This window comes from Lygodium microphyllum, chromosome 25 (genome assembly GCF_053477565.2).
Source record: "Lygodium microphyllum isolate KBCC chromosome 25, Lygodium_microphyllum_v1.1.10, whole genome shotgun sequence".
NCBI lineage: Eukaryota > Viridiplantae > Streptophyta > Polypodiopsida > Schizaeales > Lygodiaceae > Lygodium > Lygodium microphyllum.
Window position 1 is genome coordinate 103,800,717 of NC_141159.1, and position 11,760 is coordinate 103,812,476.

An 11,760-nucleotide genomic window follows, 5' to 3' on the forward strand; every position below is an offset into this window, starting at 1 on the left:
GAACGGAGTTTAGACACCTAAAGTAGATGCCTTTAATTTTTCTTCATAATTAGACTTGCTATATCTTGGCTTGATTCTTCTATGCCCTCGGGTGGTACTTCAAGAACTTGAACTTCAGTTCTTGGGAGTTTGAAATTTTTTTGGCACTCTCATAGACCCTCCACAATTGTGCTTCAACCTCTCTTTGCTCTTGAGTGTTGCAAACCACTACAATAGTCTTCATATGATTTACCAATGCCACCTTAAATGCAAGTCCACTTGCATATACATCAAATACAACCTCATGAGCATCATTGAGTCCTTTGATTGTAGTTTTCATAACTTTCATTTTCTTTCTCAAAATGGCCTTTGCAAGCCTTTGTTCTTCTTCAAGATCTTCATCATGGCACTCCTTGTCCAAGCCTTCAAAGTCCAAAATGGAAGGCTTGTTGACATTGTTTATATATCGCTCAATATTGATGAATCTTTTCTCCATGGTCACTAATGTCAAAACCACAAAAGAATCTATAGATCCAAAAGCAAATGTTCTATCCATTGGTAGGAATTCAACACTACCAACTAGCATGTGATACTTGCAAGAAATGCTTTCAAGAGCATTTTCCAAAGATACCATTTGCTTTTTTGATCAAGAAATGATAACAACATGAATTGTTTAGGTTCACATGTCATTTGTAATAGAGTGGATACAACCTTTCCAAACTTTATAGAGTCCCATTTCATTCCCTCAACCCCATGTGCTGCATCTAGAACAACAACCCCAATGGTAATTGGATCTCTGTAAACATTATGTATAAGATCAAAGGTTTCTAGATTGCATCCAAAAACGTATACACGCCAAGGGGAAGTAGTGGAGGATTGAAGAGGATTTTTCTTTTTTCCAATTATTAGGAAGTTCACAGTATCTTTTGCTCCATTTGGTAGGGACCCTGCATCAGCTCCACATGTGAGCTTCTTTGATACCCAACCATTGCAAATGCCTAAAATCTTTGTGTAGACTTCATCATTGATATCATAATCATCATCAAGCTCTTCTCAAATCTTCATCATAGCGCTACTTTCTGGAACTAAAGCATTGAAAAGAGTGACTAATTCTTCCTTTAGGACCCTATCTTGCTTGATTTGCTTAGCCCTTGTTTCCATGTCAATCAGATCTTCCTTATCCCATTTGTTTCTAAGAAAAAGAATATGGCCTTCATTGATCTTCTCTTTTAGTGTAAGGATATCTCCATCCTTTAAACCCATAAGGCAACGAAATGTAGTAGGAAAAGGTTGCCTTCCCTTTTTTCTCAAACTCTCCTCTTGGGATATAAGTTCACCTCTAGAGTATCTCTTCATGATTTTGATCCAACTATCAAATATTTCCTAGGAGCTAACAATCTGATGGGACCTAAAACGGGCCAGCACTGGCTCATGCACTAACCGGACCTCTATCATGCGCTCAACAACCCCACGGCCTCGCGGCCAGGAGCGTGGATGACACATACATCATCTTCCCAAACATCTTGTGTTTGTATCACGTCTTTAGTCCAACTCTAACCCAATTAACACTCCTCAGAGGGAGTCCCTAGCACATTGCCAAATAACACGAAGTACAAACATAGGAGGTCCTCCAACGGCTGACTGCCGCTACCTCACTGCGACTCTCCTACACCTTGGGGATTGGCCCCTTGATGCGTCGCTAAACATATATAACACACAAACACAAACTTCTCTCTTTTATGATCCGCGTATTTCTAGGAGATATACCATGCTTCCTCACTTTCTTTCCCCTAGACCCAACGCCTAGCCTACAACTTAGGACGACCTTACTTACTCAATATTGGTCATATTCCTAGAAAACAATTGCCATGCATCCAGGAGGTATTGTCTGACACCTCTTAAATTTCATGCTTCATGCAAATTGTGAATGTCCATGTGCTCAAACAATTAGGAAAAGCAGCATTGGCACACATGTGGAAAACATTTCTTTCAATGATTTTGACTATCGCTCGTATGCGGCGTTGCATGAACCTAGCACCGAGAAACCCTCGTGCTACTAGGTCCTTAATCTTTAATTATCAACCGATCTATATGGTATGCATAAAAACCAACAAGCTTTTCATCATTTCATTCAGCATTTAAACACTTTTCATACACTCTACCCCCTCACCCGTTTACGTTGTGCATCGTGCATAGGTTTAGGATTTATTTTCCACATTTTTATTGTATGAAAAGCAATAAAAACTCACTAAAACATAGAGGTAGGGCTGAACTGAGGCTAAACCTCATACTTCAGACCCCCCATACATCCACAAACATGAATCTTATTTTTTCTTAATTTTCGGCACTCGAAATCCATTTTTCCCCTATTTTCCCCCATTTTACCCTATTTTTCTTGTATTTTTTACAATATTAATGACTGAAAATACAAAATGAGTTGTGGGCTATGGCCCTTAGGTTCATTTGCAGAAAAAACACAAGTTTAGTTGGTGTGTCTTATTATATTTTCCATTTATATCTCAAAAACACCCAATTTTCCCATATTTTGCATATTTACGGGTTTTTCACTACTAATTTCATCCACAACACTTATGATTTTCTAATTTTCTGATCATAAACAGTTGAAAGACATTGCAAACAACATTATAATGCATAATTATCTCATGGGAACAAGTATTCATGAAGCAAATTGCATAAAAACACCATTTTCCTTTGTAAAAATGAGATTATCGTTCTTTGCGAGTTGCGGGTTTTTATTTTCCATATCTCGGGACTAATTTCCAGCCACCATTAATGCTCATGACAGTCCACAATCAGCAATCTTCAATCTTCTTACACTACGGAGCAATCCGGTCTTCATTGGACAAGCATCCACCATCCATTCTTCTTCTTCTTCTTCACCACATGAATCTGCCTTTAGGGGAGAGAGAGGGAGGAGAGAGGAATACAGAAATTAGAATTCTTCATAGAGACCACCAATGGAGGAGCGAAGCACAAAGATAGAGTTAGCATCCAGGGGAGATTGAAGCCCCATGATCATTGATGTGGGTTGTATTGAGCAGGCATGATCCATTGATCAACAATGGGGCGCATTTTTCGGCGCCTTCCTGATCATATTTTTTCTCCATCTCCTTCATCCCACGATTTCCTATTTTGCATGCCTTTTTGGTTGGGGGGTTAAAATTCCCCCAAAGGGCACCCCCCCTTTGGTCCATGTTGTGGCCAGCCTTTCAAATCTTGACCAATTCTTGGCCATTTCCCCATCCGGACTCGGAATTGAGCTCTAAAAAATCCTGGGCATCCAGCTTGGCATCCTGCATTGGCCGATAACTTGTGTCAGCCCGCACAACTGTCTAAAAAATTATGAAAAATCAACAAGTGTCGCTTGGGTGCCTTTAAAGCACTTTGGCGCTTAAAATCGTCCTAGATCGAGCCGCCGCCTTCGACGTTGAATATTTTTCCCTTGATATTCATAATTTTTAGCTATTTTTAAGCACTTCTCAGCACCAAAATTCCACTCTCATTGGCGACCACAGGATAGGGCGACTCAACTCGTTGAATCCACGAACATATCTGCACAGAAACAACCAAAGGAAGCATCAAGCTGATACAAAACAAATATGCAATAAGACATAGCACAATGCTCACCCTACCCCCTGACAAAACCAAGGCATGACATCCACAAGGAGTAGGCCTAGCATAGTCTGATGAAAGATCCGAAGCTAGTCACTAACCAACCACTCCAACATGGCCAAACTAAAAAGAATTGTCAAAGAGGTTGCCCTAAGTGGTGGTCTGAACTACCTACCTAACTAAGGACAACATAACTAGGAGCTCCTATTAGGCGAGGACTCCTACAGCCTGATCAAGAAGTATTTTCTTGTAGCACATTGCTTCTTTTAGGGTTTTTATGTTTCATATTCGGGCATGTAAAAAGGAGGGAGCTGAGCGTAGTGACCCAAGGAGAACAAGGCATCGGCCTCAAGTCTTGTCTCGATACCCAAAAACCTACCAAGCCCTCACAAGGCGACACTTAATCCTTTTTTAATGCTCACTTTTATTTTCACTCCAACCTTCCTTACTTTCTTTTTTTTTTCAGCAAGATGCCACCCCTAGGAAGACAAGGCATCGGCCCTGGGTCTAACTCGTCCCCAAGAACCTACCAGGCCTTCGCTAGGCAATTATCAACTGCTCATAAATTTTTCTTTCGTTTCTTTTCTTCTTTTGATAGGGGTCAGAACCCCTTTTTACACACCTTTGCATTTATTTATTTCCTTAAAGATATTCGGGGTTTTATCTTTATTTTTCTTTCTGCAGGCTTTGCTAACTACCTCACAACTAACAAGAACTCCTAGAACAGCTGCCTAGCAGGCTAGCAGAACAGGGTCACTAGAACTCCCTTCTAAAACAGGTCTTTCAATGCCTGACAATGTCTTGACAGGAGGCAATAACTACTCAGACCTCCCTCAAACATACTAAACCGAAACCTCGGGACTTCATGCCTTGGACACATTGGTCCCCAACAAGAAATGAAAAACCCCCTTTAACAAGTATACCAACACATATAGCATAAAAACCACAGTACTCATAAAGGATAGATATCACCTGGATAGGGCCACCAGAAGCGTCGATGCCGCGACAAAGGCTCTCTCCAGCTCCACGGAATCTGTCAAGCACAGGACTCAAACAAGAAACCATTAACCGCACCTACACTAAACAGACAACTGGCCCTCTTGGCCTAATGAAATAAAGCACTTCACTACAAAACTGAATTGGCTCTCTTGGCCTAACGAAATAAAACAAAGTAACACCTACACATCCTTCCCTGGAAGAATCCAGATATACAATAATAGGTTCCCTTCCAAGGAGGAAAAACAGGCTCGTAGCCCTAAATTAAGTGCATACGGTTATGACCCATCCCTCCTGCATAAATAGCAAGAGGCGTACGCATAATATGTTGTCTAATTAACCTATGGGTCCCAGATAATAATGGTAGATTGGTCTCGGCTACTCTCTGCATCACCCATATCAACCATCATCTGCCATATATTGCATGTTCTGATAACATTCCCCACAAACGACTGGGTCCTATTTCATCATTGATGACAATATCCAAACTAGGACCATAATTAAAGAAGAGGTCTTCCTCATAAGCAAGATTTGTTAATGAATCCGCAAACTGATTCCAGTAACGTGGAATCAGCTGAAAAGACACTCTCTCAAACTCCTCTAGTAGGGTCATAGCAATCCGATGATACATACAAAGAATGGGATTCCACACTGTGTATGTCCCATCTAGCTAATTCAGGATCAACTGGGAATCCCCTTTTACTAACAATCGATGAATACCACCTTGCTTGGCAATATACAGTCCCATAATCAAGGCTTTATACTCCGCTATATTGTTAGTGAATCCTACCCCGAGATAAGTAGCTAACTTCATCGTCACTCTACGTCGGGGGTCTCAGATTACTACTCCAACACTTACTTTTTTATTAGGGCCCCTGGACGCTCCATCAAAGTATAATGTATACGTCCACAATGGGTTTACACAGCTGGCCATCGCGAACTCCTCTATTCATAGTTATGATAGTCAAAGTTTAACATATTGAGAGGATGAACTGACGGCTCCATCCCACCTTCTTCATTGAACTCAACAGGGAGACTCGTCAACAGTCGTAAACAGTGATGGCAGAAGACTTTAATCCTCCACACAAAGGTTCTGTCTTCTTGCTCAATCACCTTATACCCTTTGCTCCACCAGATGAGTTTCCCCTGATGGTATCTTTGCTCCAGATATGGGTGCTCCAAATATGGGATTAACCGATCCATCAACCAACTTTTAAGCTCTTTTCCGCAGGTCTCAGATCATTCCTAGCATGGACCTGCAATGCATTTTCTTTGTATTAGCAGACTCAGAAATAGTAAGGTTTAATCTTATTAAGATTAACCTTATTCTTAAACTCTACTCCCTGTAGATTAGCTAATAGGGCTGTAGACCTGTTCTTCCCTAACCTAACAATCTTGTAGGGTCCATCCCATTTAGGTTCCAACTTTCCTAGGAACAGCTCCCTATGCGCATCATAATATAAAACCAGTTTTCCTTTCTTAAAGTTGTACTTCTTCGCTTTCAGGTCATGCGACGTTTAGCCACCTCTTGGTGTAATAGGCTTTGCAACTTGATTTCATCGAGGTGCACTAAAGTCGTGAAATGTTCTAATAGGGCGTTCTCATTACCCAAAGAATGGTTTATTGCGAATCTAATGGTCGGTAACTCAATTTCAAAGGGTAAAACGCACTCTTCACCATAAACTAGTTTGAACGGCGTGTGGCCAGTGGCTCGCTTGAACGTGGTATTATATGCCCACACGCCACATATAGCTTCTTATCCCAGTTGCATTTCTTTTCAGATACGACTTTCGATAGGATACCCACAAGCTGCTTGTTGGTACTTTCAACCTGCCCATTTGTCTGCGGATTATAAGGAGTTGTTTTGTTGTGCTTGATTTGCCAAGCCTCAATCAAGCTTTTGATCACCTTATTTAAGAAATGGGTTCTACGGTCCGACACTAATTCTTTCGGTGGACCAAAACGGCATATTATTTGCTCTAAAAGGAAACTAGCAATTTCTTTAGCATCATCTTTCCTTGTTGCACGTGTTTCTGACCACTTTGTGAAGTAGTCAGTTGCTACAATAATATACCTCTTTTGTGCAGTCGACGACGGAGTAATAGGACCCACAAAGTCTATTCCCTCAAATGGAAGTATCGCCATAATAGGGGTGAGTGGTCTTTTCCTATTCTCTCGACTATCATGTCGTTGACAAATATCGCATCTCTTAACATAGGCAAACGCATCCTGGAAGATGGTAGGCCACCAATAACCTGCTCTTAAAGCCTTTTGTGCTGTAAGCCATCCAGCAAAATGACCTCCGCAAGCGGAATCATGGCACTCTTCCAAAATGAATGGCACCTCGTCAGGGATCACACATCGTCGATATATATCATCAACCCCTTGCCGATATAGTGTACCTGCGATCAAGGCAAACTTTAATGCTTACTGCTTAATTTTCCTTCTCTCAACTTTAGATAATTCAGATCCAGCCTCTCCCGTCGATAAATAATGCATTATTGCAGCATACCAGGAAGGAATAGATGCCATATCTATTTTAAATAACAAGTCCATGTCACTACCTTCAGCCACAGATTCTTTCGACTCCCCAAAGTCCACAAGACATTCCACAATACCCTGTAACCTTGGTGGCTTACTCCTGATCTCATAATCAAACTCCTACAAAGTGATTAACCACTTCACTAGACGATCAGGTGGCTGCAACTTATTCATCAATAATTGAGGCCCCTCCGCCTTCGTATAAAGCACAACTTTCTCATAGAGAATATAATGCCTGAATTTCTTGGTCCCAAAGACCATCGCCAGACACAATTTCTCCATGTAGGTATAATTGATCTCTGAAATGCCCAATTTCCGACTAGCAAAGGCTATCGAATGATACCACTTCTCTTCCCAAATTTGGGCTAAACAACAGCTGATACTATGCATGGTGGCTGCTGAAAATATATAGAACACCTCACCTCTTTTAGGTGCTTTTAAAATGGGAGCTTTTACTAGCTCCTGCTTCACATCCTCGAAAGCTACCTTACAAGGGTCACCCCATACAAACAAACAACTAAAGGACAATAGATTTGTAAGCGGCAACGTTCTTTCTGCCAAGGCATTTATGAATCTACAGTAATAACCAACCGAAGATAGAAAGCTATGAACTTCTTTTGGAGTGCGTGGTGGACCCATGGCAATTATGACTTTGATCTTCTCGGGATCTGTCGCAATTCCTACAGAACTGACCACATGGCCTAGCAAGAGCCCATAAGGTACACCAAAAACACACTTCCGTGGGTTTAGAGCGATACAAAATTGTCTACAGTGCTCAAAGCATTTTCTTAAAATGATCAACTGCCTTTCTCTCACGGTGGCAGCCCCTAAGTCATCAATAAACACCTTCAACTCTTCAGGGGATATGTCACCGAATGTCTTATCTGTTGTTCGTTGCCACGAACCAGGCGCATTGCATAAACCAAAGGCCATCACATGCTACACAAAAGTACCAAAGACAATAATAAAATTTGTTTTCAACTTGTCCTCTTCTGCAATTGCCATCTGGTTATATCCTGCAAAGCAATCCATAAACGAATATATCTCCCTACCTGCTAATTGATCCAAAATCTGGTCAATGAATGGCAACGGGTAGTAATCCTTAACTGTCTGCTTATTCATCTCCCTAAAATCCACACATAATTGGATCTGATTATTTTTCTTCTTCCTGATCACAACTGGTGAGCACCATTCCGTGTGTTGCATAGAAAAAATCAAACCCGCTTTCCGAAGCTTCTGTAGCTCCTCATACAGCCCGTCCCTGAGTTCAAAAGGCATATGCCTTACTTTCTGACGCACAGGACGACTTCCTTCCTTCAACGGAATTGTATGAATAGCCAGGCTGGGAGGAATGCCTCTCAGCTCATCATAACTCCAGGCGAAGATGTCGCGGAATTCTTGAATCAAGGACACAAAGTCCTCCCTTTCTGCTGAGCTGAGCATAGAACCTAATTTGATTGGCCGCGAATCATTTGGCATGCGAAGGTCTAGCTCAATAACATCTGCATCTCTTATACGATCTTGGGCCTCTATCGGCTCGTTCAAAGTGGTCTGATAGATGTCTTCCGTGGTGGATCCCTCTTTGGACTCATCACTCGATGATGTCTCACTGGCGGATAAATCTTCTAATGTCTCCAATTCTGTGGAAGATAGAGGAGCTCTCTCACTCTGCGGGGACTCAGGATAGGCATCAATCACCACGCGCTGAGCACCTCTGCCGAATATCAACCGACCGGCGGGTATATCCACTTGGCAGTCTGCTTGCAAGATCCAAGGTCGTCCAAGTAATATTTGGTAACTTGGATACCATGCAAAACAAATTACCCTAAAGTCCAACAGGCATTCTACATTTGCAACAGTGACATGGACCTTAGTAATGCAGCCTTCCGGCTGCCTCAAACTATCATCTACCATTCTGAGAATTGTGGAGGTATCTTTTTGGATCGCAAGACCCAACCTTTCCATCAGTTCAGAACTCATAATGTTAAAGATGATCCCGTGTCGACAATGGCATAATCTACTAATATCCCATCGACATAGGCTGCAACCCTTGGGCAATGCTTCTCAGCATGCTCGAACCAGTCATCACCAACTCGCGCAATACCCAAAGGTTCCACGATATACTCGGTATGCAGGATCTTTCTAAATTCCTTGCATACTCCTGGGGAAAGCTTAATAAGCTGTAAAAGGTTCACATCTGGCTTGACTTCACAAAGAGAGCTCACCAAATCGAATTCATGATAGTTCGGTAGAGTTTGCTTTTCACGCCAAACCATCTGCTCTTTAGGTCGCTGAACCGGCTTTATTACCTCTTTTTTTACTTTTACCTTCTTTCTCGGTGGTTCCTTATCCTTCTTAACATCGGCTTTACTCTCCACGGGCTTCAGAGGTCCCCCTTCCATGGCAGCATCCAGAACTTGCGTTCCTTTGTCGCCCTGTTTAGGGTTTCCGTCGACAGGCTTATCCTTGTCGACCGCTCTACCCTTTTGACCTCTTGTAAGGACAGCTCGCAGATTAGAGGTTTCAGCGTCATTAACGTGCAAGGCCTCAATCAAACTAACCCCATTACCACTAGGCAGCTCTTCCACTGTAGTCTTTGGTCGTTGGAGTATTTGTTTAGGCCCGTCTTCTCGCTGGGAATCATTTCCTTGTGCACGATGATTAACAGGCCCTGGTTACCGACTACCTCGCTGGAGAGAACTAATCTTACTCCAGCAAGTGGCTGCTAAATGGCCAAATTTCCCACAAATGTCGCACTTGACATTTGGGCAATTTCTTGGATAATGTTGTCCACCACACCATTTGCAGCTAAACCTCAAAGGTGCACCCTCATCTGGGTATCTACTTCCTATCAAATTCTGTTGTTTTTTAAGGAAGTGACATCAACGGCTATTTGTCGATACTACTCCGTAATCATGTTGGTATAATGCTTCATCATGTCCTTAACCTCGCCAAGAACATTGGAAGCACTCGACTCGTTAGCCTTGATCATTACCCTGCCGTTCCATCGGCCTAATGATCCGATTAGGCACTGGTTGTTGAACCACAGGCATGGTATTAGAATTAACTACCTGGCCTCCACCATTTGGAGCCATTTGACTACCCGTAGGCATCGACATGCTAGGGGGAGCTGGTAATAAAGGCACATTTTGCATCATGTTCCCTCTCCCATTAGGATTAGCCATCACTATCCCTTGGCTACCACTGCCATTGGCCGTCGCCATATTATTTCCCAATGCTAGACCCATATTCGAATTGCCTTGAGAGGCATAGGCTGCTTGTAGTCAGGATTCCACTTCTTGTGCTCGTGTAATGGCAGTATCTATATCCCCCAAAGGGACACTACTCAATTGCAACTGAATATTAAAGTCCAAACCATGTAGGAAATATTGCAATTGGGCAACTGCAGGGATAGGAATAGAGGTGTCCAACTTACAAAAAACCTATTTTATTTTCTTCGCGTAAGCACGAATATCCTCGTGTGGTTCTTGGCAGGTTACGTTGAGTACACGCAACCAATATTGCCCACCCCTTTCAGGGGCAAACTCCCTTCGAAAAGCTCCATACGATGCATCAATATTCAATATGGTTCCGGCTTCTAAACCATGGTACCATATGGCAGCTCTTCCTTTGAGAGTCATGTTGAAGAACATCATTAAATGTCCTTTCTCTTGGATGCGACAGTTGAACATCAGCTTTTGAAACTCCCTGATGTGGAGTTCCACATCTTCCTAAACTAGCCCATTAAAAATGGGTAGCAGGTAACCTAGAGCTGGCAAATCCGTCATTCTTGCAGGAATTGCAATAGGCTGTGCCATGACGAGAATTGGATTTGCACTAGAAATAGGGAACGGTGGGGTTACACCTCCCGCACTTGATGTAGACTACCTTATGGAAGGAAGGGGAGCACTAGTGCTTCCACCTTCTCCTAACTTACTGCTTGTGGCCCCAAGACCAGTAGATCCACTCCCTCGTAAGGGTTCAGCACCGCTACACTTAGGGGAATATCTCCTAAAAATTTCAGCACGTTGCCTAGCTCTTTCGTCTCTCTCTTGCTTTTGGATTTCGGCTAGACGATGCTTATCGATGAATAACGGATCAATCTCAGTGTCCTTTGGCATAAACTGCTAACTGGTCCCTAGACAACCAGGATTCGAGGACCGCCACTTCTAAGCGGCTCCCGACAAACGCACCACTGATGGGACCTAAAACGGGCCGGCACTGGCTCATGCACTAGCCGGACCTCTATCATACGCTCAACAACCCCACGGCCTCGCGGCCAGGAGCGTGGATGACACATATATCATCTTCCTAAACATCTTGCGTTTATATCACGTCTTGTAGTCCAACTCTAACCCAATTAACACTCCTCAGAGGGAGTCCCTAGCACATTGCCAAATAGCACGAAGTACAAACATAGGAGGTCCTCCAACGGCTGACTGCCGCTACCTCACTATGACTCTCCTACACCTTGGGGATTGGCCCCTCGATGCGTCGCTAAACATATATAACACACGAACACAAACTTCTCTCTTTTATGATCCGTGTATTTCCAGGAGATATACCATGCTTCCTCACTTTCTTTCCCCTAGACCCAACGCCTAGCCTATA

The 11,760-nt window shown here is 42.8% G+C and overlaps 1 pseudogene; it reads right to left on the reverse strand.

Moving 5' to 3' along the window:
- Window positions 1–449: 449 nt before the first annotated feature.
- Window positions 450–1,434, reverse strand: LOC148014579 (uncharacterized; annotated as a pseudogene).
- Between the last annotated feature and the right edge of the window lie 10,326 nt (window positions 1,435–11,760).